Source organism: Notechis scutatus, chromosome Z (genome assembly GCF_049901735.1).
Source record: "Notechis scutatus isolate UNSWTSFEM ecotype Mainland chromosome Z, rNotScu1.2, whole genome shotgun sequence".
NCBI lineage: Eukaryota > Metazoa > Chordata > Lepidosauria > Squamata > Elapidae > Notechis > Notechis scutatus.
The window spans coordinates 33,302,212-33,330,139 of record NC_142025.1 but is presented as its reverse complement, the minus strand read 5'-3'; the positions used below and the strand labels follow the sequence as shown (position 1 = coordinate 33,330,139).

Below are 27,928 nucleotides of genomic sequence, written 5' to 3'. Positions count from 1 at the left end.
GCTTCTGAAGAACATCTCTCTTTTAGGGCAGTCATTGTGTAAAAGACAATGACTGACAATACAAATAGGCTGGCCATTCATATTTTGTGGCTTACTCTCCAAATAATTCTGAACAGTAGCCAGGTGCTTTATATTAATCACTAACAGCAGGTGGCATTTGTCTACTACTCCAAAATGTAGGGATAATTTTAAGTGATAGGTTAACTTTATGCACACTGATCACATACTTTGTCCAGCTGCTCAGGGCAAGATCAAATGGAAAATCTGTCAGAAGGTGTCTGAACTTCCAGATTCATAGTATCTCCAGATTCCCTCCAAGAGAGGAGTCTTAATTGTTTTTAACAACATCTTAATCAAAGACGGATCTTCCTAAAAGATATCTTGCCCTGTAAAAGATTTTATTTTCAAAGTATAAGCTTGAAATGAAGTGGATGGTTCCAACTGCTGTTTTCTACACCTCACTTCAAAGATGTCTTGCTCAATTAATGTAATATCACAGCTACACAGAATTACTGCATCTCCAGCTGGGATAATAAAGCAACCCACAGGACACAGCTGCCATATGGTCAGTGGTCAAACAAGCACAAAATGCATATGCGTGGAAACCAATGTGCTTGTCACTAGTAAATAGATGTATGTCATGAAATCAGATGGGAATATGACCAACAGTGCTTCCAGACAAGACTTTTATTATGCAGCCATCCTGCCTCATTCACATAATTGTGCTTCTTCTTTCCTTCTAGGACTGACTCCAGAAGTAGAGTTTTGTGCAACTGTTTCTTTTCCCCCTTCTTAACTTTGTTTTTTCATAGTGTGGGAAAAGAAATGGAAGAAGCAGAGGTAAAATATAGGAGACAGTCAATCCTATTTGAGCTATCTGTAAAATCTGCTAATGAGGAAGAGTGATGGCAGATACAGGTGACAGCTGGGATTTGTCCTTCCCATAAATCTTTTAGTAACTCAAGTAAAATATCACATTTATAGTTTTTGATAGCATGCAGAATATATTGAACTGTATTTAACAGCTGGTTAAAGTATCATAATTAATTATAAAAGAAATCACATATGGATAGATAAAAGTGTAGCTAAAGTATTAGGTGCATGGCATAGAAATGAGATAAATATATGAGGTTTCATTTTCTTTATTGAGATGAAAAGATCAAGTTCCACAATAATTTTTATACAAGGTTCTCGTTTTTCTACAATCTCTTCTTTTCTTTCTTTTTTACTTTCCCTTTTCTTCTTTGTAGGTAGAAGATGGGAGGTTAAGGCTCTCAACTCAAAAAGATGGATGGAAGGACCTAAGGATTTAAAATAAATCTGCCCAAGATTCTTCTTGGGATATATTTTCAGACTCTGCCAAAGTAGATATGAACTATGGGTACAGTATGAATACTGTTCATTAAGTATTAGTTATCTAGTCAAAATATCCCATTTAAACTTCATCCTTAAAAAAGGATAAAAGTTGTGTGCAAACTTTTTTTGAAAAAAAGTTTATATTTGACAACTCTATGTTTTAGAAAGCTATCTGGGGAAACTGCTTGTAAAAAAAAATCATATATACATATACATATACATATACATATACATATACATATACATATACATATACATACATACATACATACATACATACATACATACATATATATATATATATATATGTGTGTGTGTGTGTGTGTGTGTGTGTGTTTTCTGAGGTTCTTGCGGGTATTTGTATGTGGATCTTTGGTTTTGGGTTTCTCTCAGCGTAAGATTGGAAGTATCTGAAACGCGTTTCGATGAAGTCTCATTCATCATCTTCAGGCTTCTGTCTTCAGCTCTGTGCTTCTCAGAGCTGAAGACAGAAGCCTGAAGATGATGAATGAGACTTCATCAGCGTTCCTAGATACTTCCAATCTTACGTGAAGAAACCAATAACTAAAGATATATATATATAATGGGAAACAATGTAACATGACCTCCATAACTTAGGAAAAGTTGGGAAACAAATACAAGACTTTTTTTCAAACCTGTGTTAATTTTTAATGTTAAATAACATTTAACAAATGTTTAATTAATAATTTGTAAAATGATGAAATGATAAAAAAGCATTATTTTGATTAGCACTGATTAGCATGTGTGGAAAGATTTCAGCCCATTCGGGTTCTCTGCTCATATGTATAACAAATATCCTGGAAATGTGATATGTGGATCCATCATTCCCTTTTAACCTAAAATCAGAAGTGTACAGCACAACTGGTTTAATTCTGTAGCTCTTGCTTTCCATGTTATGAATCTTCTTTTTAGTTACTTTTTAAATTACTTTTATGAAAGGGCACATATTCAGGGAGCATATTTCTACATAATACAAAAGTTGAGTTTTAAGTACAAAATCCAGAAGTGATTTCAAAATGGAAATAAAACTAGATAAATTCTTCTTTTTAATTGGAACAGTCAATGTTGCCATCTTTGCTCAGTAAATGTATTTCTAATATGAGTGCTCTAGAAAACATTTTACAGTGGAGTGATACCATAATACTGATCATAATTTCCCACATATGTAGTTATTTATTCATTTTTATGTCACACATCTTTCTTATAAGGTGATCCTGGGACATTTACAAGTTATAAAACAAGAAAAATAATTAAAATATATTAAACTGTAAAAATATGCACATTAAAATTTTAAAACTATACAAAAACCAATATTAAGAGATGGATGGCACAAGGAAGAGATTTTCTTACCCTGTCAGCCAGCTCCAGTGCTGAATGCCCCCTTGGGGGCCCAGGTTTTTGGACTTGACTTGGTCTAGAATGCTCAAAGCAATTATTACATCATAGCATCACTGTAGCACACAACCAACTAAAATCCTACAAAATAACATAAATGAACCAAAAGACCCAGCAACACTTAAAGAAAAGAAAAAAGCATTCATATACAACATACAGTTTAAGGACTGCAACTTCTACCATGTAGGACAAACAGGCACAAGATTGGTAGAGTGCATCAATGCACATCAACTAGGAATCAGAAGATATGATGAAAACTCTTTAGTTTCATAACTCATAGACAGATATAACCATAGTTTTAACTTAGAACCTGTCAACATGCTAGACCAAATCAAAGAAACAAAAACCTCACCACTAATCAACACCCAAATGATCAGAAATTAACACCAAGATTAACACTAGATCAACAACAAAACACAAAAAATATCCCATCAAAGAACTGCCAAAGAAGCTGACAGTAAACAATAACCCAGTCAAGAAACCACCAAGACCACTCCCGCCAACACTGACAGGGGGACCAGAATATAAACTGAGAACAAACCCTACTTCCAACTAGCACTGATGATGTTACCTAGTTTAGTGATGACATATCTGCTAGAAAACAACCAACCTCAGAGAGTACTAAAGACCCCCACATCTAATGAAAAATCAAAAGAGATATGACTATGATAGTGATACACATTTTAAAGACGGGGGGGGGGACTTCATATACATGGTTACAGTTGCCACTTTGATTTTTTTACCCAACACCTCATCCCAAATCACCCTAGGACTTTACCAATCAATGCTAGTAAAGTTCAGAATAGAGAAGGTGTGGATCTATTGCACTGTATTGTAGTATTCAGTTATGAACTTATTAGAGACTATGAAAGGGATTCCTATTGGAAAACAGATGTCTTTCAATTAATTTTTGAGAAAGTTGTTCTTCAAACCAACTCAATCTTAAGCTGTGATAAATTTATTTATGTGTTTTCTTGAAGATTATATCTGTGTGGCAAGTTCACATCCTCCCAGCACAACATAATAGTTAATGAAATGCTGTGAGATAAATTAAGACGGAAGATATTATCCAGGGCATTCACCAGGATGTGAAAAGAACTGGCAGAAGCATGCTGCCCTTAAAATGGTCCCCTATTACTGAGATTTTGTCAGTTCTGATCTCTGGCAAAATCAATAGATGAGCAGTTTCATCATTTGAGTGAAAATATTGAAAGAGATTGTCTGAACAGATCCATTAAAATCAATGGTCTTCTTTCAGTAGCCATGATTATTTTAGTCTTATTGATTTAAAGTGTCTACTTTAGGTATATAAAGCCAAGACTGATCACCTGATAAAGCATGATAGAACAGGTTGTTTCCACTTTTTGAGATCCCTAATAATAACAATGAAAAAAGATCACACATAAAAATGGGCAAGCCATTTATTTTTATAAATAAAATATATGACCTTCATCAGTTAAGTTATAGGTTTCCTCTTCCCCTCTTATCCAGTCCAAACAATTTGGTTAGATAGTTTTCTAAATCAGTTTTTAGTGTAGAAAATTGCATATTTTTACATCTTAGCTTAATTTAAAAAAAAAAAATTCTTCCAAGAATTTCTTTCAAGGGTTTGATTTTTCCTGAAATTTCATTCATAGCGAGGAAAACAAGAAGGCGATCAGTACAGAGTAATACCTGCTACTTGAAAATTTGAGGAAAATATAATCACAATATCCCATGAATTCAGGGAGGGTGTGTGGAATAAACAGTAATAAACTGAACCAATCAATAAAGTAAACCTAATGTCCAAAATCAACTGCTATGTCTTCAAGGACTTGTTATCTTAAATTCAGAAAGTCAAATGGGTTTATTTTCCAGGTCTTCTTTGGCCACCCAATTCTTCATGGCCTGTCATCTTCCTGTTTAACATGAAGTAAGAAAGAGATCTGGGTTTCTTACCCTGTTACCAAATCCGGACTTCTTAAAACATTAAATGAAATGTTTCTTTTATGGCTCATTATTTTAAACAGTGATGGAAACCAGCTCCCCAGGAATTTGTTAACTTTTTTCCTAAAGGAAAAGTATTTTTTCCTAAAGGAAAAATGTGAAAAGGGGGGAGTGTGGCAGCCCTATGCTCCTGAGCTAACGCACTGCCCATGGGATCTTTGACAGAAACTTGGCATCAATCAGTCCTATTAAAATGACAGAAGGCCTGGCAGCTCTTAGCCCTGCCTGCAAGATGTACTAATATTTACAAACAAAAAAGAATGTTTCTGGCTTTGTTGAAATAACACCACCTTCCTCATTTGACTGTTCTTTAAAGCAGACCTTTGCAAACAGCTACCAGAAGGGGACTGGAAGCAACAGAAAAGCCAAGATCTTTCATCAAATGCTGAAAGTTTACTTTGAGCCTCAAAGTGGTCAAAACTATATCAAATAGATTGTGAGTCTACATATGTAGTCATAAGTTATGCTATTATTCTAAATGTGTCTGGGTGCAAATGTGTGCATATTAAGTAAACGAATATCTATTTATTCTAGATGCATACCAAAAACAGGCTGTGATTTACAAAAGCATATACAATGAAAAATTCATTAATCTTCATAGTGTTAAAAAAAACCTGCAGTTTAAGCATGCATATACATATATACAGAACTTAACAGAGCCTCAAAACCCAAAGGGAGGGGAGTGAAAAGAATTACTAAACAGTACAATTGCCAAGAATTTCTGATTCATTTGATCATTTGCTCGTGGGTGGGGGGGCTAAAGTAGGGACATTTTCAACCTGCGGAAGCCTGTCTGAAGCCTGAGGACTGCAGAAATAGCATGATCCAAAATTAGAAAAAAATTAATAATTTCCTTACGATCCTTTATCCAAACCTTCAGGTTTTTCTCATCTACCTCCTGGCTGAAATGTTAGCTCCCTATGGAGTATTTAGCATTGGAGATGAAGGAACACGTTTATCTTAGAGGCTAAGTATGAGATTTGTAAGTTATTATGTCCTGCAGATCTTCCTTGAATATCATTTGACTATGAGTTACTGAAGTTTAATTCTGTAGACAGAGAGAAATTTTATTATTTCACTTTGCAGTGTCATCCCTATCATGGCCATAACCTTTGGCATGTTTAGCTAATATCACTAGCAATTCGTTTATTTTTCTACACCCTTTACCATTTTAAACACTGTAAATCTCAATAACTGTCAAGTTTGGCTTAAATCATTTATTTCCTAGGAAAGCTTACATATATTATAAAATAGTACTAAAATATCAATATTCTAAGGTTTTTAAACAAGAATCTCGATATATTCAGATTTTGGGATTGGAAGCACTTATGCATTGTGTGTGTGTGTGTGTGTGTGTACTAGGGGTCTGCATGCCATTTTTTTTAAATAGAGCTTTGAACTTTGTCTGAGTGCTGGGCTGTGATTAAAGTAGACTAACTTTTTTAAAGGCTTTCTCAAGAGCTTAAAAAAAGGAGCCATTGCTTGGTTACAATCATTTTAATTTGTGGAGAACTTTAAAAAGCAGTACTGTTTAGCTCATGCAGAAGGCTCAAAAAGGATTTCACTTTAGAGATGCTGGACATATGCAATGTACATTTTACAATGTGGTTTAGTACATGTGGCAATCTTTAAGTCAATATCTCTGTTGTGATGGATCACATGTCATTACCCAAACAAAAATCACTTTTGCCCAAAGTTGGATTATTTGCCCAGGTTTGGAAAGTGTTGCTGTAATGGTTGGATTCTAACTTTAGACATTGTGTAGATGCAGCTTGGTCTAAGTTTAGATGATCAGGCATATATGGTTGAATAATGTATATAAAAGTCAAACATGAAACTCTTAGACAATAAAGTGATGAAAGCATTTGCCTCTTTATTCAGAAATGGTCAAGTGCTTTTCTGTTGACATACATATGGCTTTGTTGGGAGACAATGCTCCATTGCTCAAATTTCCTTCCAACTGAATGCTATGTCAGTGCAATATTCTTCCTCTTCCTCTGGAACTCTTGAGGTCAATAACTTGTTAAGTGGGAATCTGCAATAAAAAAAATGCTAAAATATTTGATAGTATTTGCTATCTTGAATTAAAAATATTGTGTCATCTGATAATTTCAAATATTGAACTATAAATCAGCCCTCTCAATATATGGAACCCCCATTGCTCTTCTTTAAACAGAGATTTTTTTTAAAGTAAATTTTCCCAGAGCAGGAATGCACAGAATTCAAAGACACTTATTGTTACTTACAAGGAAGTGTTGGAAACCAAAGGCTAGTTTGCTATTACTATATTGAAGTGACACGTAGCGAAAGAGGAGAAGCAGCTGCTTTGGGGCCTACAGATATAAGGATATGTCTTCCAATCTCCTTATTCCTTTACCTGTCATTTCAAACAAACAAACAAACAAATTAAAAAAAAAAAGATCCTGGATCTGGATTGTCAAAATCCAGATACCCGCTAGATATCAGCAAACAGCATTTTTTTATTTCTTAGTTGGCAGCTAATTGTTGTAAACCCTTTTTGTAGTCCAAATTGTTTATTACACAGTTGTACAGGGTCACAATAGGAGATGGTCAGGAGGCCCAACACCCAACAGCTATTTTGTTCAGAGGGTGGACAGTTTCTCTACCTCCTTCTTGCTTCCCTTACACATAAAACCTAGCCCAGGCACCCATAAAATAGAATGCTTTTCCCCCTTTGTACAAGAAAATCTCATGTTGTTATCATAAATAGGCTTGAATATATTTGTAGTTTCAGAGACTTTGTTTTATATGGAGACTCTGGGGGATAAGTACAGTATATGTAGATTTATAATTTATAACTTAATTACCATATTAAGAATCAACATATTGTAATATCAAAGCTCAAATTTAACATTCAGTTATGACATGAAAATATTAAAAATATAAAATCTACCCTATTATTATCTTATTACCATTGTAATGTAGGATTAAGACCAGGGAGAATCCAGTTCAAGTCCAGTCTTAGCAGTGAAGTTTCATTCAGTTGTCTCTTGGTGTAACCTGCTTCCCAAGAACAGGGCTGGAAAGGTAAAAAATGTGATTAATGTCACAATGAAAAGGAGGAAAAAATACCCCCCTTGATTCCAAAAAGTATTATTTTTCTTAATTATGCATCTGGTTTTGGTTGCTAACTCTTACTGGCTTTTTGTATGGGAAAAGTCTCTGAGAATTATTTCCTTAAAAACATTGTTTCCATTTCGGGAAACATCTCTGCTTCCCATGTAGTTGTGGGAACTCAGAATGTTTTCAATGCTTTTTTTTTTTCTTACAGTCATTTTAGGCCAAGGCAGATGTTCACCTGGACCCATGGCTCATCTGACTAAAAAAAAAATTAATTACAGTAAAACAATAAAGGAAGTAGGAAGCTAGTAAGCAGCACATAAAAACACTAGTCTTTGGTATAATCTTTATTTCAAACAAAAGTTTTGGGTACTGTATAATCTGAATTGTAATTTTGTAAAGTGAATGGATTTAATATGTAGAATCACACAATATATGCCATTTTCCTCTTGTGCCAAAATGGAGGTTTTCTAAATTGCATTTGTACAGTTATTGAACTAAAAGAAAATGAAAGCAAATGCCACTGCAGCAGTTAAAAGGAAGAATTCTCCTGCATCCCTAGAGATGGGTATTATTGTTATAAACACTCACCTTAAGACAATAACTCATCTTTCAACAGGCCACTGTGTAAATTTGTATTTTGAGTTCCATCAGTGAGACTCTGGTTTACCTTTCCTTGTTCTGGGTGGAACGCTTTTGAGAACAAAGAGACAAAAAGGATAGACATTGGCAATTCATTATTAGAAATCCTTTATTTTACAAGATAAAAGTACTTCACAGTACAGAATGGAATCTATATGCATCATGATTCCTGCATGTAGATTTGTGCTCCTGAGAATAATGGCGTAATAACTTCAAAACTCAAAGGACATTTTTTTTAAAAAAAAGTTATTTATCAATAGCTTAGATATATATTGGATTCTGCTACTGTAGCTTAGATATATATTGGATTCTACTACTGTTTTCAATTGCCTGTAATGCTGAGTGTAAAACTGTCATCTCCTCTGGGGAACAGATGGCAAATGCACTAAAGTTGAGACTAATGTTCCAGTGAGCTGTAATTCACTAATATGTACCCCAAGCTGGGGAGGAGGGGAATGTGACATTTCTGAGGAAAAAGCAATGCTCTTTGGCCACAGGTTAAATGTTTGCTATTAAAATTGAAGTATGTCAGAAGACATAATGCCCAACTGAATTCAGCATAAATGAATATGCTTGGATGATTTTTGCCTTTGTTGCTATTCATGGGTTTTGAGAAAAAGATTTCCTGATAAGATCTTGAAACCAAAGTTTTAGAAGCCTCTGATTATCATATAATAAGGTTTAGGAGCAACATCTTATTGCATCCAGTGTTGGGCTCTGACTAGGGAAAGGGCTTATCCCAAATGTGCTTCTTCCAAAAGGCAACTAGATTTTCTTGTTTTTCTCCTTTGAGAACATTTTGCTCCTCATCCAAGAAGCTTCTGTTAGAACTTACTAACAATTCTAACCAATTAACTGACTGATTAACTAACAGTTAGAATTGAAGAAACTTCTAGAATGAGAAATTTTCAAAGAAAAAAAACAAGAAAGTTCAGGTGCTTTTTGGAAAAAATATCTTTGAGAAAACCATGACCTGGATGATTGGGAATCTGCATTGGCATGAAAAATAGCTCAGACTGATCAAGAAGAACCTTTCTAAAGCTTTTTAAAAAACAACAGTCAGATAATGAGTCTGTATATTAAATATTGTAAATGTATGTATGTATGTATCTATACATACATACATACATACATACATACATACATACATACATACATACATACTGTTGTGAATGAATAAAGTAAATAAGCCCAAATGCAAAGTAGGTTTTGGAAGCCTGCACATTTGATTGGTCCTTGAACAGCGAACAAGGATTGGTTCATAAAAGCCCCTGATTGGCCAAACTTAGGACACTTCCTATTGGTTATTGGTTTGGACCTTATGCACTTATTATTGGTTAATAGGGTAGCAGCCAACCCTATAAAAGGGTTACTGCTGCCCATAGCCTTGCTCTGTTCTGTTCTATTTACTGTTAATAAAGAGTTGAAGTCACTGGTCAGATGTCTGGTCTCCATTACTCTCCAAACTTAACACTGGCGACGAAGGTGGGATACGGAGACCGAAGAGCTGACTGATCTACAGAGCAACACACAGAGCACGTGGTCGAACACGCACCATCAACGACAACATGGCCAGCGGTGCCGTACCACCCGCTCCATTCAACCCAGAAACCGAAGACTGGGAGTCGTACATGGATAGGTTCCAAATGTTTCTGGAGACCAACAATTTGAAAGATGCAACAACCGACAAAAAAAGAGCTATATTTCTAACTCACTGCGGGCCCACCGTGTTTAAAATGGCAAAATCACTTGCCAAGCCAGCCAAGTAAAAGAGATGGACTGGGACGTCCTCGAGCCTTTACTGCACGGGCTCACTACGCCCACCGTGCCAACCTTAGTCAGAAGACACGAATATTACCAGAGGGACCAACGGAAAGGTGAAAGCCTTGCCAACTACATCGCAGATCTCCGCAACCTTGGAGGCCTCTGCAGATTCTCTGATTTAGAAGAAGCCCTCTGAGACCGCCTGGTTCTGGGCCTAGAAGATGGCACGATCCAGAGCAAAATTATGGCTAAGGGGGACATCAGCCTCACCGATGCCCTCAAAGAAGCCACTGCAGCGGAGGCGACCAAAAAGTCGGCAGCCCGAATGCGCTGCACCAACTCACCGCTACGTCAACCGCTAAAGATACCTCGCCTTGCTCAGAGAGACACCGGTATCGACTCACCACGAGGACCTAGAATCCCCATCAGAAAGCGATGAGGAAGAGGTCAACCGACTCCGAACAGAACGAGACCAGTTCACACAACCCTCATCTCGACCTTGTGCAGGATGTGGGCGAATCACCCCGATCCAGCTGCAAATTCCTCGACGCACTCTGCCGCGTTTGCGGGAAAAGAGGTCACATCGCAAAGGTTTGCAGATGCAAACAAAACTCCAAACCCCGACAGGCCGAATACCAGTCTTCAGGATTCTTCGGCACACCCCGAGACAAACTGAATCACCAATGGGAAGCCACTCCTACAGAAACAAACCGTCCACCACTTCCACCAGGCGTGAAGAAACCAGGCGAGAAGAGACCCACCAAACAATTACCATAGGCCACGCTACATCCCTTGATGCCAGGAAAATCCGAGTAGAGGTCGCTATCGAAAACAAACCTTGTGTAATGGAGGTGGACTCAGGATCATCTCTCTCGATGGTGTCCTGGAAGACGCTTCAACAGCTCATTCCGACGATTCGCCCAAGACCTAAACCCTCAAAGGGTTATCCTCAAAGATTACCAGGGTAACCGAATTCCCATTGTCGGGTCCCGCCGATTCCAGGTCTCTTTCAAGGACCGCACCGTCGCACTGCCACTGACTGTCATGGACCGTGACTGGCCTAGTCTTTTAGGCCTTCAATGGTTCAGACCGCTTGGAATCACAGTAGCCGGAGTCCACCGTGCCAAGAGCAACGATTGGGAGGAAGCCCTTGTGCAAGAATTCCAAGACGTTTCGCGAATGGACTAGGCAAGTACAAGGGGACCCCGATCTCATTTAACTTGAACCCCGAGGTAGCACCCATCCGCCTTAAGCCGCGTCGGGTGCCGTTCGCCCTGAAACCTAAAATCGATGAACAACTCGATAAGCTAATAGAACAGGGCGTGCTGGAACCCACCGACCACGCCCGATGGGAAACCCCAATAGTGACGCCTATCAAGCCTGATGGGTCACTGAGAATTTGCGGAGACTACCGGGCCACCTTAAACCACGCACTTCAGGAAAGTGCGTATCCAGTGCCGGTAGTGCAACACCTGCTCCACTCCCTGGGTGGCGGGAAAGTTTTAGCTAAACTAGACCTAGCCCAGGCATATCAACAATTGCCTGTAGATCCGGCCACCGCGGAGGCGCAAACTATCGTCACGCATAGGCGCATTTAAATGCAACGGCTCCAGTTCGGGTGAGCGTCGCTCCAGGAATTTTTCAGAGCTTAATGGAAAGACTGTTACAAGGAATAAGAGGGGTCGTGACCGTATTTCGACGATGTACTCATCGCCGCCCCGAACAGAGACATTCTAGAAAAACGACTCCGCATAGTTTTACAAAGGTTCCAAAATGCAGGCCTCAAAGTTAAAAAAAATAAATGCCAGTTATGTGCCAAAAGGGTGGAGTTTTTGGGATACCTCCTGGACAGTCAAGGAATCCATCCCACTGAGGACAAATTAAAGGCAATTAAGAAGGCCCCCACTCCAAGGAATAAGGCAGATCTACAGGCGTTCCTTGGACTTATCAATTTCTATAACGTCTTTTTACCCAATAAAGCAACCGTAGCTGAACCATTACATAGACTCTTAGACAAAAAAGCAACGTGGGTTTGGGGACAACATGAACAAAACGCTTTCCAACAAGTAAAGAAATTGCTAACTTCTGATTCTGTACTTATGCAGTACAACGAGACTCTGCCGTTAACTATTACTTTTGTGACGCCTCACCTTTTTGGGGTTGGAGCAATCCTAGCCCACGTATTACCGAACGGAGCAGAAGCTCCCGTCGCATTTTTTTCACGAACTTTAGCTAAAGCTGAAAGAAATTATAGTCAGCTGGATAAAGAAGCTTTAGCTATTGTGGCGGCAGTTAAAAGGTTTCATGAATATGTGTACGGGCGTGCGTTTACAATAATTACTGATCATAAACCACTACTGGGGATTATTGCGGGTAATAAACCAACCCCGTATATATTGTCCCCCAGAATGACCCGCTGGTCTGAATTCTTGGCGGTGTACAATTACACCTTGCAACACCGCCCGGGGAAATCAATTCTCCACGCTGATGCATTGAGCAGAACACCGCTTCCAGAATCGGTTGAAGATCCAGCCCCAACCATCACAACGTTGCAAATTGAGGCTCTACACGCGCCGCCACTGACGGCGAGGGACATTGCCCTCGAAACAAAACGAGATCCAGTCCTGCAACACATCCTACGCTGGGTTGAGCGTGGTTGGCCAACAGAACAGCTATCACTTGATTGGGCGCCGTTTAAAGCACGCCAAACTGAACTGTTTTCTCAAAAGGGCTGCATCTTGTGGGGCAATAGAGTTGTAATCCCGAGCAAACTGCAACGAACTGTTTTAGCGGTATTGCACGACGGACATCCGGGCATCATGCGGATGAAAGCACTCGCACGGAGCTACGCTTGGTGGCTGGGAATCGACAAGCAAATCGAGGCCTGGGTCGCTACTTGTCAACGTTGCCAAGACGTCAGCAACGCCCCACCTAAAGCAAGCCCAACCGAATGGGAAACTCCGAGAGGACCATGGTCCGCGTATCCATATTGACTTTGCGGGGCCTACAAAAGGGCACACTTTCCTTATTACAGTCGATGCCTATTCGAATTGGCTCGAGATCCATCGAATGAGCACAACTACAACGGACTCAGTTATCAACAAATTAAACAGGTTATTTGCCACACATGGTTTTCCGGACGTCCTCGTCTCGGATAACGCTCCCACAGTTCACAGCATTACCATTTGAACAATATCTTGCTGACCGGGCATCCGCCATGCGCTGACCTCACCTGCGCACCCTGCGGCGAATGGGCTGCAGAGCACATGGTACAGTTTGTAAAAAAGACCCTCCACAAAATGGAATTCGAAACATCGATGAGAAAATCAATCAGATTTTATTGTTGCAGCACATCACGCCCACAGCGTTACCAACAAAACGCCCGCCAAACTTCTTATGGGGCGGAAACTACGATCGCACCTCGACCGGCTCCACCCTGCATACGCACCCAAAAAGCCTTCGGCTCCAGCAGCAAATGCCGGGAATTTAAGGTAGGCGATTTAATCTTTGCCAAAAATTTCTCCGGCGACCCTTTATGGATACCCGCAACCGTTACCCACCTCACTGGGCCTAAATCTTACCGCCTGCTAACAGACGATGGGAGGGTGTGGAACGCCACATAGACCAACTCCGTTCGAGATTACTACCCAGCGCCCATGGCTCCCCGGGTTCACCAACTGAGGGGGAGGAAATATCGAGTGAAATTGACTTCGACATTGACGGATAGCAGGCCAACGGAAACCCACGGCCCAGCGGTACCGGGATTGAAGCGGGAGGGAGTTGACTTTTCCATGGGACTTGAACACGGGGAAACCGAACTGCGTAAACCCAAGAAACACTCTGATTACGGAGACAACAACAACGGAAGCAGCACGGAATCACCGCAGCAAACGGAACTTAATAAAGATCATCCAAATGCTCCACCGAACCGGACTTGAGAACAAGCCCGGTGGAGCCACGGAATCATCCAGACAGACCAAACGGCCTGTCTACCTTGAAGATTTTGTTACAGCTCCTCAAACGGAACCCAAGGGGAGGGGTGTTGTGAATGAATAAAGTAAATAAGCCCAAATGCAAAGTAGGTTTTGGAAGCCTGCACATTTGATTGGTCCTTGAACAGCGAACAAGGATTGGTTCATAAAGCCCCTGATTGGCCAAACTTAGGACACTTCCTATTGGTTATTGGTTTGGACCTTATGCACTTATTATTGGTTAATAGGATAGCAGCCAACCCTATAAAAGGGTTACTGCTGCCCATAGCCTTGCTCTGTTCTGTTCTATTTACTGTTAATAAAGAGTTGAAGTCACTGGTCAGATGTCTGGTCTCCATTACTCTCCAAACTTAACACATACATACATACATAAATATATACATACATACACACACACACACACACACACACACACACACACGTGTGTGTATATGTCTCTCTCTTTGTTATATGTTGTATGTGTTTGTTTGTGTGTGTATATATATCCTCATGATGGTCATGTCCCTAAGCCTCCATTTAATAGATGGAAATTCAGCAATGCTTCAAATGAAATCTACTTTTAAAATTGATTCAAGAACCAATATGGCATCACCCTGTCGAGTTAATGAAGAGCAAAGCCAGGTCACAGCAAAATGTTACAGCAATGCAATTAGAGTAATCTCTGAGCCTTCTAAGACAAATACCTTTGCAATGTAAAGAGCCCAATCCGAAAAATTGCAAAGCCACATCCCATAAGTATTACACTTCTATAATGAACAATTTTGCATTCCTTGTGTTAGTTTAACTAACATTTCAAAAGAACAGTAGTGCTTAGCTGTACAGGAGTATCTCCCTGGAGTTTTACCTATCTTGCTGGCCCAGAATCACTCTTTATTTTTTTTATGGGCTTAAACAAATAATTTCTTGCTTCGGATAATTTCTTTTAATGTTTCTGTTACAATTTAGTCTAAGTTCAGTCACAAATTAATAGAAATTAAACAATGGTGATGCGCTATTGCTAACTCAATAGAAGTAGAATAAAAATATATTCATTGTATGAGAGGAGAAGACCTTGATGAATATAAATCACCTGATGGATTACATCCCAGAGTTTTGAAGGAGCTGGCAGATGTTATCTCAGAACCATTGTACCATAACTTTAAAAAATCCTGGAGCACTGGGGAATTTCCAGAGGATTGGAAAAGAGCTGATGTGGTTCCCATCTTTGGTGGGGAGGACAGACCCAGGAAACTACAGACCAATCAGCCTAACATTAATACCTGGAACATGTTAGAAAAATATAATCTAAAAACAGATCTATGAACATCTAGAAACAAATAAGTTATAACTAGTAGCCAGCACAGGTTTGTTAAAAACAGATTATGCCAAACCAAGCTTATTTCATTCTTTGGCAAAGTAACTAAATTAGTAGACCAGTGAAATGCTGCGGACATATACTTAATCTTCCACAAGGCATTTTATAAAGTAGAACATAATCTACTTCTTCATAAACTCGCAAAATGTGGGATAGACAGCATCACCACCAGATGGATTTGTAACTAGCTGACAAACCGTACTAAACAAGTATCCTTAATGGTACTACATCTACATGGAGGAAAGTAAACAGTGGGATACCACAAGATTCCATCTTAGGACCAATACTCTTCAATATTTTTATAAATTATTTAGATGAGGAAATAGAAGGGGAACTCATCAAATTTGCAGATGACACTAAGCTGGCAGGAGTAGCAAACACCCCAGAAGATAAGCTCAGGATAAAAAAAATATCTTGATAGACTTGAACAATGGGCCTTATCCAACAAAATAAAATTTAATGTGGAGAAAAGCAAGGTTTTACACCTGGGCAGGAAAATCCAAAGGTACAACTACGAAGGTACAACTATAGGTGAAACCTGGCTCAAAAACAGTAACAGTGAGAGGAACCTTGGAATCCTAGTGGACGATCACTTAAACATAAGTCAGCAATGCATGGCAGCAACCAAAAAAACCTAATATAATCTCTGATTTTATAAACAGAATTAAAATCACATGAAGTATTAGTATTGCTTTATAAAGCCTTAGTAAGACCACACGTGGAATACTGCATCCAGTTTTGGTCACTATATAAGAAAAAAGATTTGAGACTTTGGAAAAAGTACAAAGAAGAGCAACTAAGATAATTAAAGGCCTGGATACAAAAACATGATTGATTGACGAATGATTGCAAGATTTGGGATTGGCTGGTCTAGAGAAAAGAAGGACCAGGGAGGGCACGATAGTATTATTCCAGTATTTGAAAGGCTTCCACAAAAGGAAGTAGTCAATTTATTTTCCTAAGCACTAGAGGCAGGACAAGATGGATGGAAACTAATCAAGGTGTCAAGCTACAGAACTTTTTCCCATTCAATTAACAAGAATGAACTTCTGAAAACCAAACGTATCAAAAGAAATCCTTTATTGAGATGAGACAATTCATGTAGGAATTCAAAGCAGTTCATGACTGTGGGGATGTTGCAACAGTCGTAAGTGTGAAAAATGGTCATGTCACTTTTTTCAGTGCCATTGTAACTTTGAATGGTCAGTCCACACAGTCAGGCATACAGGGATAGATAAGGGAGTTTAGAACCCCTCGCCTTATCTTGATGTGTATTTAGTGAAGCAAAAGCCAGCATGTTAATTCCACCCCACCCCTTCTCTAGAAACTACCTTTTTCACACTTTACCAGGGCATACCTAATTTTCCCCCACCCCCTTTTTAGAACGAACTTTTCCAGAGATTCCCAGGACACATCTCACTGTGGAATTTTTATGATCTTCTCATCTCCTGGCTGTGCCTCTCAGAGGTGATAGGTTCTGGTCATCTGGGTTTTCTCCCTCCATTGTATCATGTGTGGTTTATACAAATTCGATATAAGATTAAATATATTCAGGTTACATCAAGACAGGATTTCTTTATCAGTCTCCCTACCAGGGGTGGCATTCTACTAGTTCGCACCTGTTTGCTAGAACCGGTTGTTAACATTCTAAGCAGTTCGGAGAACCAGTTGTTAGAAGAAATTACTGGCCTAATCCTGTAAGGAAGGCAGGAAGGAAACATTCTTGTATTGTTACAGAAACTGCCTCTCCATTAACCCTTATTACATTCTTGGCAGGACTAGACTTCCTGTCTCAGGAACGTCTCTGGAGTTTTTTCTCCCCTCCTTTGTTGGTACTTTGCTTGTGTGGACTGACCATTCAAAGTTACAATGGCACTGAAAAAAGTGACTTATGACCATTTTTCACACGACTGTTGCAACATCCCCACAGTCATGAGAGGCCAGGCGAGGAGATGCGTGCCTCGATGTGAATGATGTTGAGTTGGCCATGCCCAGCTAATAACATGACCACCAAGCCATGTCCACCCAGTCACATGACCACCAAGCTACGCCCACCACCTAAGCCACACCCACAGAACCGGTTGTTAAAAAATTTGAATCCCACCCCTGCTTCCCCCACCCTTTTCTTCTTCCACTGAAGAAATGACAGATACACGGATCTGACACAAGGACAAAAGCAACCTGGAATTACGGAGAAACTTCCTAAGAGTAAGGACAATTAACCAGTGGAACAGCTTTCCTTCAGAAGTTGTGGATGCTTTATCACTGGAAATTTTTAAGAAGAGACTGGACAGTCACTTGTCTGAAATAGTATAGGCCTTCCTGCTTGAGCAGGGGACTGGACTAGAAGACCTCCAAGACCCCTTCCAGCTCTATTCTGATTCTGTGGTATTTGAGTCTTTCCTTTACAACTAACTCATTAGATAATTTTAGTTACAGTCCTTCCATTCAGGGGATAATAATGGTTCTTATTTAATAATTACGAAAATAATGTTTATATAGTTTTAGAACAGTTGAAATAATACTAATGCTCATGTTTTTATTTCTATTGTTACACTTGATAGATTTTCCCCATGTGACTTTGTTTCTTTACAATAAGGAAACTTAAAATAAACAACAACAAAGAACTACTTAAATCTGCAAATGTATTATTCCTTAAAGCTCTACAAAAGTTATTGGGTTTCAAAGTTAGATTTTGAAAACCTGGTTACCCTTTTGAACCTTGTGTATAATTTTAATGTTATGACCACTGATTGCATTATCTGTTAAATTTTGCTTGTCAAAATTATCTAAACAGGAAAAGGATATTTAATGCCTTATTTTGATCTTTGCAACTCCTGGCTATATTTTGCTGTGCTGCACACATCTCCTCTCTGCAATCACACTTTGACAACATAGGAAATCAGAAAATGAGACAGCTCTACAATAACCTGGAAAGAGTTCATCGGTTACAGAAATGGCTAATGTCTGCTATTCCAGGTTTATAGAGGTAGTTAATTTTACAGCACACATCTGTAAAATGAAGGAATCCAGGTCACCACATTACAAAAACCACAGCCAAACAGTTAGTTTAACTTACTTTTTAAGAATATGACACAGTGTGTACAAATTAATCTTGTTTTAAGTTTTGGAATTAAGCTAAAGGAAGAATGATAAGAAACTTTGGTGTGTATGTGTACATGTGTGTGTTTGTACATGTGCATTGTGTGCTTGTATAAGTCAAAGAAAATCTTTCTAAATAAAAAATAATGTTAATCTCCATCAACAACTGAGATAGATGATAGATACAGATAGATAATAGATAAATAGATAGATAAATAGATAGGTAAGACAGGTGATATGATATATAACATAGATAATAAAATAAATATAGATGATAGATACATGATAAGATAGATGATAGATAAGATTGATAATAGATAGATGATAGATAAGATAGATGATATGGTAAGTAACATAAATAATAAAATAGATAGATAGATAGATAGATAGATAGATAGATAGATAGATAGATAGATAGATAGATAGATAGATAGATAGATATTGTATTTTAACTTAATTTTATGAACAAAAACACAGTTGTTTCTTTATGAATATCTTCAAATCCAAATCATAATCATTATGGACCTAATGATTAAAAAAAGCACAGCCTTAACTGAAAAATTTAAATCAGATTTTGGAGATGCTTCTGCTAAGAGTTTGTTGTAACCTCTTCAGAGCTCAGCCTTCTCTTACAGCAACTCCTGGGTAGCTTTCACCTATTTTGGCAAGGAAGTTCCTCTGATCTTTTCCTTTCTTTTCCTGTCCTGCCCAAGCACTGGTCCACTAACAATAGAAATATATTTATTTATTTTATTTATTTATTTATTTGATTTGATTTGCCAATTGTTTACAAGATAATAAGTATAAATGTATACATAGTTGTGAATACATGAAATGGGTACATATAAGAAAAATAAAAGAAGAATAAGAGAAACAATAGGACAGGGACGGTAGACACGTTGGTGCGCTTATGCACGCCCCCTACAGGCCTCTTAGGAAAGGGGTGAGGTCAATAGTAGACAGTCTAAGGTTAAAGTTTTTGGGGTTTGGGGAAGAAACTACAGAGTCGGGTAGAGTAATCCAGACATTGACCACTCTATTGCTGAAGTCGTATTTCCTGCAATCAAATTTGGTGCGGTTTACTTTGAGTTTGTATCTATTGTGTGCTCTTGTGTTGTTATGGTTGAAGCTGAAGTATTCTTTTAAAAAGAATAAGAAATCAGCTGTGGAAGAAAAGTGAATATCCGCTGCAGAACCATCAAACCATGGAACCAATTAGTGGTCTGTCAGATTTCATTGAAACAAATCTAGGGGGTCAAGTAGTCTAACTCTACTCACATCAAAGTTCAGACAGAAATACTTGGAAAAGAAACAAATATGCCTTGAGCAATTTTGCCACAGGGTCAGTTACACGTATCTAGTAAAAGACTCAAGCCATAAATTATGATAGCTCCATGTGTTCTCATGCCAGTTTACCAAATAAAACTCTGGAGAACAAGGCAGAAGCTCAGAGAGAAGGAATGACATGGATTGTGATTTTACAAGTGGAAATCTCAGGCAATTTAGTTTTAGAAAATCCCAAATCATTGTTAAATATAAAGGAAGCAGATACCAAAAGGCAGGGATTTTAATAATAAACCTTATTTATCAATGCAAAACCTTTACTCTGCTATGTTTGTCACTATAGGACAGTGGTGGCTCACTTTTCAGCATGCGCCGAAAACCAAAAGAGCAGCTCCTTGATGCCGCATGCAGAGCACTGGAAACCGGAAGCTTAGCTTCCCGGAGCACGCATGCATGCCAGCCACCTGGTCTTCCAGTTTCTAATGCACATGCGTGCACAAAGGCCAGCTGGCCGGCGTGTGTATGCATTCCGGGGGATCTGCTTTTCTGGTTTCTGATGCTCCCGCATGTGCAAAAAACAGCTGGCCGATGCACGCATGTGCACCAGGGGAGCTGCTCTTCCTTTTTTTAAAAAAAAAATTTTTTTTAAATTTCCAAATTTTAAAAACATAAAACAAAACTTTATACATTGTTATCAACATCAAGACATCTTTTGCATTTCCTCACATTTTTCAGTGTATGTATTTACTTATTCCTTTACCATTGCATCTTACTCTTACTATAAATCAATATCTTTTATCCTTATATCTCAATCATCTCCATGGTATATTTACATATTCCCTCATTCTTTTCCTAATTGCCATTTTATTTTCTTTTTATTTCTAAACCACTCATACCAGGCATTCCAGGCCCTATAATAAATTGAATCTTCTCTTTTATTTTCATTGTGAGCCTGTCCATCTCTATACAATCTATTATTTTTTTAATAACCATGCCTTCCAGTGGAACCCTTTTTTCCTTCCAGAGTTTTGCGTACGAAATCCTTGCAGCTGTTAATATATGTAACATAATATATCTATCTGTTTTATTGCATTTTTGTGTTATTATACCTAATAAAAAAGTTTCCAGATTAAATTCAATTTTCTGATTCGTGATTTCTTCTACTTATTGTCTAATTGTATTCCAATATTTTTTCATTTCCTGGCATGTCTACCAGGTATGAAAATAAGTGCCTTTTTCTTTTCCACATTTCCAACAATTTGGGTCTGAATTAAACATTTTTGCCAATCTAGCGGGAAGAAGGTGCCATCTGTAGAACATTTTGTATTGATTTTCCTTGTATGCTGTGGATGTAATTAGTTTGTAATTTGATCCCCACATTCTCTTCCAATTTTCCAGGTCTATATTATGGTCAACATTTTTCGCCCATACCACCATCGTCTCTTTGACTACCTCCTCATGCATGTGGGAGCTACTCTTCCACTTTCCGGTGCTCCCACATGCATGAAGACCAACTGGCTGGTGTGCATGCATGCGCCAGAATCTGGAAGAGCAATGGGTGACAGCTGGCGTGCCCGGAAAGATGGCTCTATGTGCTACTTCCAGCATGCATGGCATAGGTTTGCTATCACGGCTATAGGATTTATATTTTTAAAGGTATCTTTTCCTGCGTGCTGTTCAGGTCAAAATTGCATAGATTGTACATTTCCAGTTGTGTCCTCAGACCTCTGAAGATTATATTCATGGTGGCACTTCATCTCATTTAAAAAAAAATGAAAACTGGGTCAGAAAGGAAAAACTGTGAAAAATGCAGTGAAGATTAACAAATCAACACTGAAAAATATTAAATGTTATCATTCTTTCCAACAACCTCTAGGAGAAATTTCCATTTATAAAATACACAAGAGTACAAACGGAGTTATTTTTAAAATAAAGGACATTGAAGGTAATGGGATAGCTAACTCTTCAAACTCATTTAAAGTAATGTTCTAAACAAAATTATAAATGTTCTTGCCATCCTAAACAAAATTACTAAAGGTCCCATGATGTAGAACTTCTGCATGATTTATGATTTAATTCTGAATCAGCATGTTTAAAAGAGAGGCAGATAAATTGCAGTTTACGCTGTCTGAATTTTATTTTATTTATTGACTTAATAGGAGTTAAATCCCATTACTATATGCATATTTTCAATTCAGATGCCAACCTACTGCTTTAGCTCAAATACCTGTGGACCAGAGTAATCACAACAGGATCAGAATTTTGTTTCTTTACTGTACATGTGCTGAATACTCTATCAGCTTTTACTGCAACTATGTATAGTTTGTAAAATGTTAGTGGACTTCCTTATATTGGAAATAGGTTTCTTCTTATGCTTTCAATTCTCTGTGCAATTCCAGCATTTTAGTAAATGCCACAGTGAAGAAAGTGTATGATGATAGGTTAGAAACCAGGAGACCATAAGTTCAAAAAAATATTGCCAAGAAACTGCATGGACTTATTCAGGCAGGTGGCAGAAGTCAACACAGACTTGAAGATGAACAAATATACACCAATCCCTAGCAATGATTTGATCATTAGCAATGAGCAATAGCACTTAGACATAAATACTGCCCTATAATCAGGGGTGGGATTCAGCCGATTCAGACTGGTTCAGGCGAACTGGATGCTAATTTTACATCCAGTTCAGCGAACCAATGTTCTGAAGACCAGCTGGCCCCGCCCCATCCCGCCCCTCCCAAGAGTCCCCACACACCCGGTTCTGGCTCTCATATAAGTGCAGGGAGGCTTCCTAGGCCCAAAACGGAGTGGGAGAGAGCAGCACACACCCCCATGCCCCATTTTGGCTCCCTGGAGGCTGCAGGGAGGCTTCCTAGGTCAAAAACGGAGCACGTTTTGTACAAATTTGTACAGATCCAGCCAATGGAGATTTATGCAGTAAAACACTTTTAATCATGCATATGTATCAACTTGCATCATTAGAACCAACCTGAAGGGATCAATAGTAGTAGTAGTAGTACTAGTAGTAGTAACAGGAGGAGGAGGAAGAGGAAGAGGAGGAGGAACTCAAACCATTTTTAAGCTGTCAAATATTTGGCAAGTATCTTATTTTTTATTGTGGTCAGAACTGAAATTGTCAAATGAATCTTAACAGTATGAGACCTTTTGGTGAATATTGTTCACGTATTAAGCTGAATATGCTTCAGACATTTCTATTCAGAAACATTTTAAAACAGGAATATTTTTACTGTCATTTCTGTCTGTCAACACCAAACGGCCAACTTGGGTGAATTCAGCCAAAACCCAAACAATTTTGATAACTAATTGTAAAAGATAGTGGACTAGATAGTGGAATAGATATATGGACCTGAATTTTCCTGTTGCCAGCACAAAATCTTCTCTATTCCCCTTCCTAAAGTCTCCAATTCTATCTATTCATCCACATGCCCTGTTTCTGGTCTTCTTCTGAAGAGTGTTGTTGAGAGACAAAGAAGCCTAAAGCAATATTCAGTTTCGGGGCCGCCATTGATTGACCTCCATGCAGTTGTTGAAAATAAAATATCTTGATTTTGTTTGCTATGGGAGCATCATTGCTATTTGGGGGGGGGGGAGTGACACTGAGAAACAAAAGATATAACACATCTGTGATGGCTCAGTAGGTCAATTTCCATCGTTAACTAATATCTGAAAAACAGATTTTCCTTTAAAAGTCCAACATGCTTTGGATTTCTTTCTAGAGATAAATGTTTCAAATGTTTGCTCCTGACAAATAATTTTTTGTTAAAATTTCTGGATGAGATTCAAAGCCCTGATCATTAATTTTAAAGCTTCAAATGATGCAGCATATCTGAGGCAACACTTTGCCAGAACTTGATCTGCCATTCATCCTGGTCATTTAAAAAAATAGAATCTCTGAGAGTTCCCTATTCTTGTCACATCTGGACAGCAGGGGTGGTATGGCAGGCCTTCTTTGTAGTGGCTCCATCTTGTAGACTACTCTGTGGAGTTTTTGGTGCTCTGTGATGATGTTACCTGATTGGGAATGAAGTATCTGCAAGCAAACAATGAATCTCAGAGCACCAAGAACTCCACAGTTCAACTCTGAGAACAAAAATTTTCTTCTTTTAAAACATTCCTCCAAGAACTACATGCAGCCTACTTTGCAGCAGTTTCATAAAGTTAAAGTTGTTATATTTCAACAGGATTTTGATTTCAGCTGCATGACTGAGTCCATATCTTTGATGGGAAATCTTGTAGGATATTAGTCCTACCAACCAAACTGGTCTTCTTTCTCCCATTTACTTCCTTTCATTTTATAATTGTTAATACTGGTTTTGAGAATTTTAACAGTTATTACTTAACTTGCAGCATGAAAATAACCAAGGAATTCTTTTAAAAATAGAAATGCTTTTGCAGAATTATATCTTATGAGATGTGAAACCATACCTTCCAAAATTCCAGAGTTAAAAAATATCCCTAGACTTTCAAGGTATCTTATTGTTACATCTTATACAATAGAAGTTAGAATTTTCTCTATCTCTAGTACAGAACATCTAGTGAATATCCAGGTATTTACAATCAGTTCTTGTAGTCTAATTTCATCTGCATTAAAAATCTATATCAGAATAAATCTTTGAACTTTACTTAACATTCATCTTCAATTCTAGGCACTCATAAAAAAGAAATTAACAACCAATGAAGCCTATATATACAATTCTAAATTTTGAATGGCACTCTTTTCTCAATATTTTTCTTCCCCATATCATTCTTTTTCATTCTGCAGATTGCAAAGTTGTTTGTGAGTTAGAGAAATAATGCAGGGAAATAATAACATTGTTGCCTTTTCTTTTCTGCTGAGTTTTCACCTGCAAAATAATCCAGTTACTTGTGGCTCAGTGCAAAAGAATATGTCTTAAACTTTTTTCTTTGGAATAAAAAGCACTTTGAGACCAGTTAAAGATGTATATACAGGAAATACCAACCTGGAAATGACTGCTATGTCTCATTCCATTTTAGAAAATCATACAGCTATCTACAGTACTAAGAATCCTATTAAATATGAAAGTTATTTCTAGATAAATACAAATAGTTTTCATATAATGCAGATTTACTTGGAAGTAAACCATACTGAATTCAAAAGGAATTGCTATGGTATTTATGTCTTACAAATCTTAATGAATCCTTACATTTAAAAATCCATATACATGCTTATAAATTCAATGTTGCAGCCTAGTTAAGATACAATTATACAGTTATAAATCAGCTAAAGTATGTTGTTAAGTCTAAAGCTGCTGGCACTGTACTCAAGTATTAATTGTTTATCTGATATTTTGAGCAAGACCTGCCTGAATATTGCCTCCAACATTATACAGTATTTTACACATATTCTGCACTTTTCATCTCTGCTCCCAGTGTTTGTTGAATAAATAGAGGTAAGGGTTGGGATAGCAAGTATGACCTCAAACAGGAAGGAATTTTTAAAAAATCAAAATAGCTTTTATAATGTAGTTGATCATCTCCAACTTTGTAAATGTGTGACAGAGATGAAGACAAGTGAAAGGTGTTCCAAGACTGGACATGGAGTTTATATCTGCTTATATCAATTTCTGGTGAAGTCAATGACTCTCATTAGCTGGACTCAATGGATCCCATTATAGGGCAATAATGTATGGGATTCAAAACTCTGGGTAACACTATACAGGAGTAAAAAAAGTTTTCATTTTTTTGCTACAATCTAACGGCTATCTGGATTTTTGAAGTACAGTTCTGATAATCTAAATTTGTAACACAATTAGAATTATTTCAGCTACTGCTATAATGCAGCAGTTGGCCTGATGTCTTTCTGAATCCATTTGAGAAACTACAGACCCATAATTTAAGACTGCCATTCTCTGACATTTTCCCTATGCTGTTTTGAGAATGTAATAAATGTGAAATACGGAGCTTTTAAATAAAACAATGCTAAAACTTAGCTGGTTTATTATTATTATCTCTTTTATTCATTAAACACGAAACTTAGTCAACGGAACATTTAAAAATGTATCACAAATACCAGTAACTGGTGCTAATGATTGATATGGGTTGCTTCCAGCATCATAGGTGTCAACCAGGTAGCTTTTTAAAATATATGATGTTCCAAATAGCGCATTTTTTTGCAGTTCCACTGGTGTTATTTCAGGAAGCTGCCATTTCTTGAGGTGTTTTGTAAAATTCTTGGACATGGTACCAAGTGACAATGGGTATCACTGTTAAATGTTTCATCCATGACCATGTAGTTTTGATGGCCAGATCTTTATATTTCATGATTTTTTTTCCAGTTCTTTTTCTTCGATTCTGGCGTTTCCTGGTAGAGCTATATCAATAAATCATAAGCTTTGGCCCTCGACAACTGACATGTTGTGTTCCAAATGGCAATCTGTCTGTATTCACCGCCTCATTTTCGACAACTTTTTCCACTTTATGTTCCCATGACTACAGGTAGGGCATATTTTTTTACACAATGACCAGTGGATTAATTTAGCAACTTAACCATGTCTAGCTTTGTAGTCACTTTGCAGGATTTTGCTGCACTCACATATTAAGTGTGAAACAATTTCAACTTTGTCATTGCAAAGTCAGCAGTTTGGATTGTCAGTGGATTTTTGTATCTTCATTTTCATGGCATTAGTTTGTAGTGCTTGTTCTTGAGCAGCAAGTATTTAACTGTCCGTTTCTTTCTTGATCGTTCCTCTCTTAAGCCGTGCCCATGTCAAGTTGTTATATTTTCCTTGAATGTTTTTCAAGTGCTGTCCATGCAAAGCTTTGGTTTTCCATCCATTTAATCTGTCATCAAGCTGTTTTTCTGTATATTCTGTCTTTGTTTCTGTTGTTTTTATAATGTTCTCAATTTTCACAGCCTGCAGCAATTTTTCTGTACTTTGGTTAACATAATCATTCAAACTTCATTTTTCTTCTTCTACAGTTTGATGGATTTGTAATAGTCCTCTGCCCCCTATTCTTCTTGGCAGGGATAACCTGTTAATGTTACTTCATGTATGTAAAGCGTGGTACGTATTCAAAAGCTTATGTGCTTTCAGATCCAGGTTTTCCAGTTCAACCGCAGTTCAGTTGATGATTCCAGCTGGGTAGTATATCTCTGGAACTGCCCATGTATTAATGGCTTTAATTATGTTTCCAGCATTCAGCTTTGATTTTAATATTTTGCAGACCCTCCTGATGTATTCCTTTTGCGTTGACTTGACTTTTCCATTAAAGATATTATCTGTTTTCAATATGCCTAGGTATTTGTAATTTGCTAATGTTTTCACAATGCTTCCATTTCCCAGTTCTATTCCTTCTATTTTTTCCATTTGTCCTTGCTGCATGGATAGTCTAACACATTTTTCAAGTCCAAACTTCATTCTGATGTCACCGTTGAACCATTGAACTGTGTTGAGTTCAACACAGTTCAATTGTGTTGAGTTGTTGTTGTTGTTGTTATTTTGAGCTTTTTTTCCTGGGCTAATAACAATGTGAATCAATATGAGAATGATTGCCCAATAGCATATTCAAAGACTTTTCACTGTTAGGGAATCATTCTTGTTTGTTGTAGCAATTTTCTGAATCATCAGGCATAAGAAGGTAATCTTGTCTAGCAATATATTTTTGGCTGTCATTAGCCTAACTTGTCTTAAAAAGAATTAACAGTTAAGATTTGGTGAAAAACAAACAGAAGCAATTCGCCCTCTGAAGAACAGGGATAACTGATCCAAATCCAAACTGTCCTGAACCCAGCTGAACAGGTGTGCATTTCCATAATGGCTGACACAGTCAGAGAGGATGTTTTGTTGGATATTTGCAAACAAATTAGCAATCTTCCTGCTCCCTGTCCTGATGATTGAAATAAATTACTTTTTTAAATTGCTAAGCAGTTGACCCATCTGTTGGCCCATGAATGTTCAGATTCTCCAAG

The 27,928-nt window shown here is 37.9% G+C and overlaps 1 long non-coding RNA gene across 1 annotated transcript in view; it reads right to left on the bottom strand.

The window, feature by feature from the left end:
* Positions 1–6,703: 6,703 nt before the first annotated feature.
* The window catches only part of LOC148128813 (uncharacterized), a 59,107-nt gene continuing 37,882 nt past the window's right edge, over positions 6,704–27,928 (bottom strand). Inside the window, exons 2-3 of the long non-coding RNA XR_015745902.1 lie at positions 7,692–7,798; positions 6,704–6,793 (exon numbers count right to left, since the gene is read on the bottom strand). This is a non-coding gene — a long non-coding RNA (uncharacterized LOC148128813). The remainder of the gene's footprint in view (positions 6,794–7,691; positions 7,799–27,928) is intronic.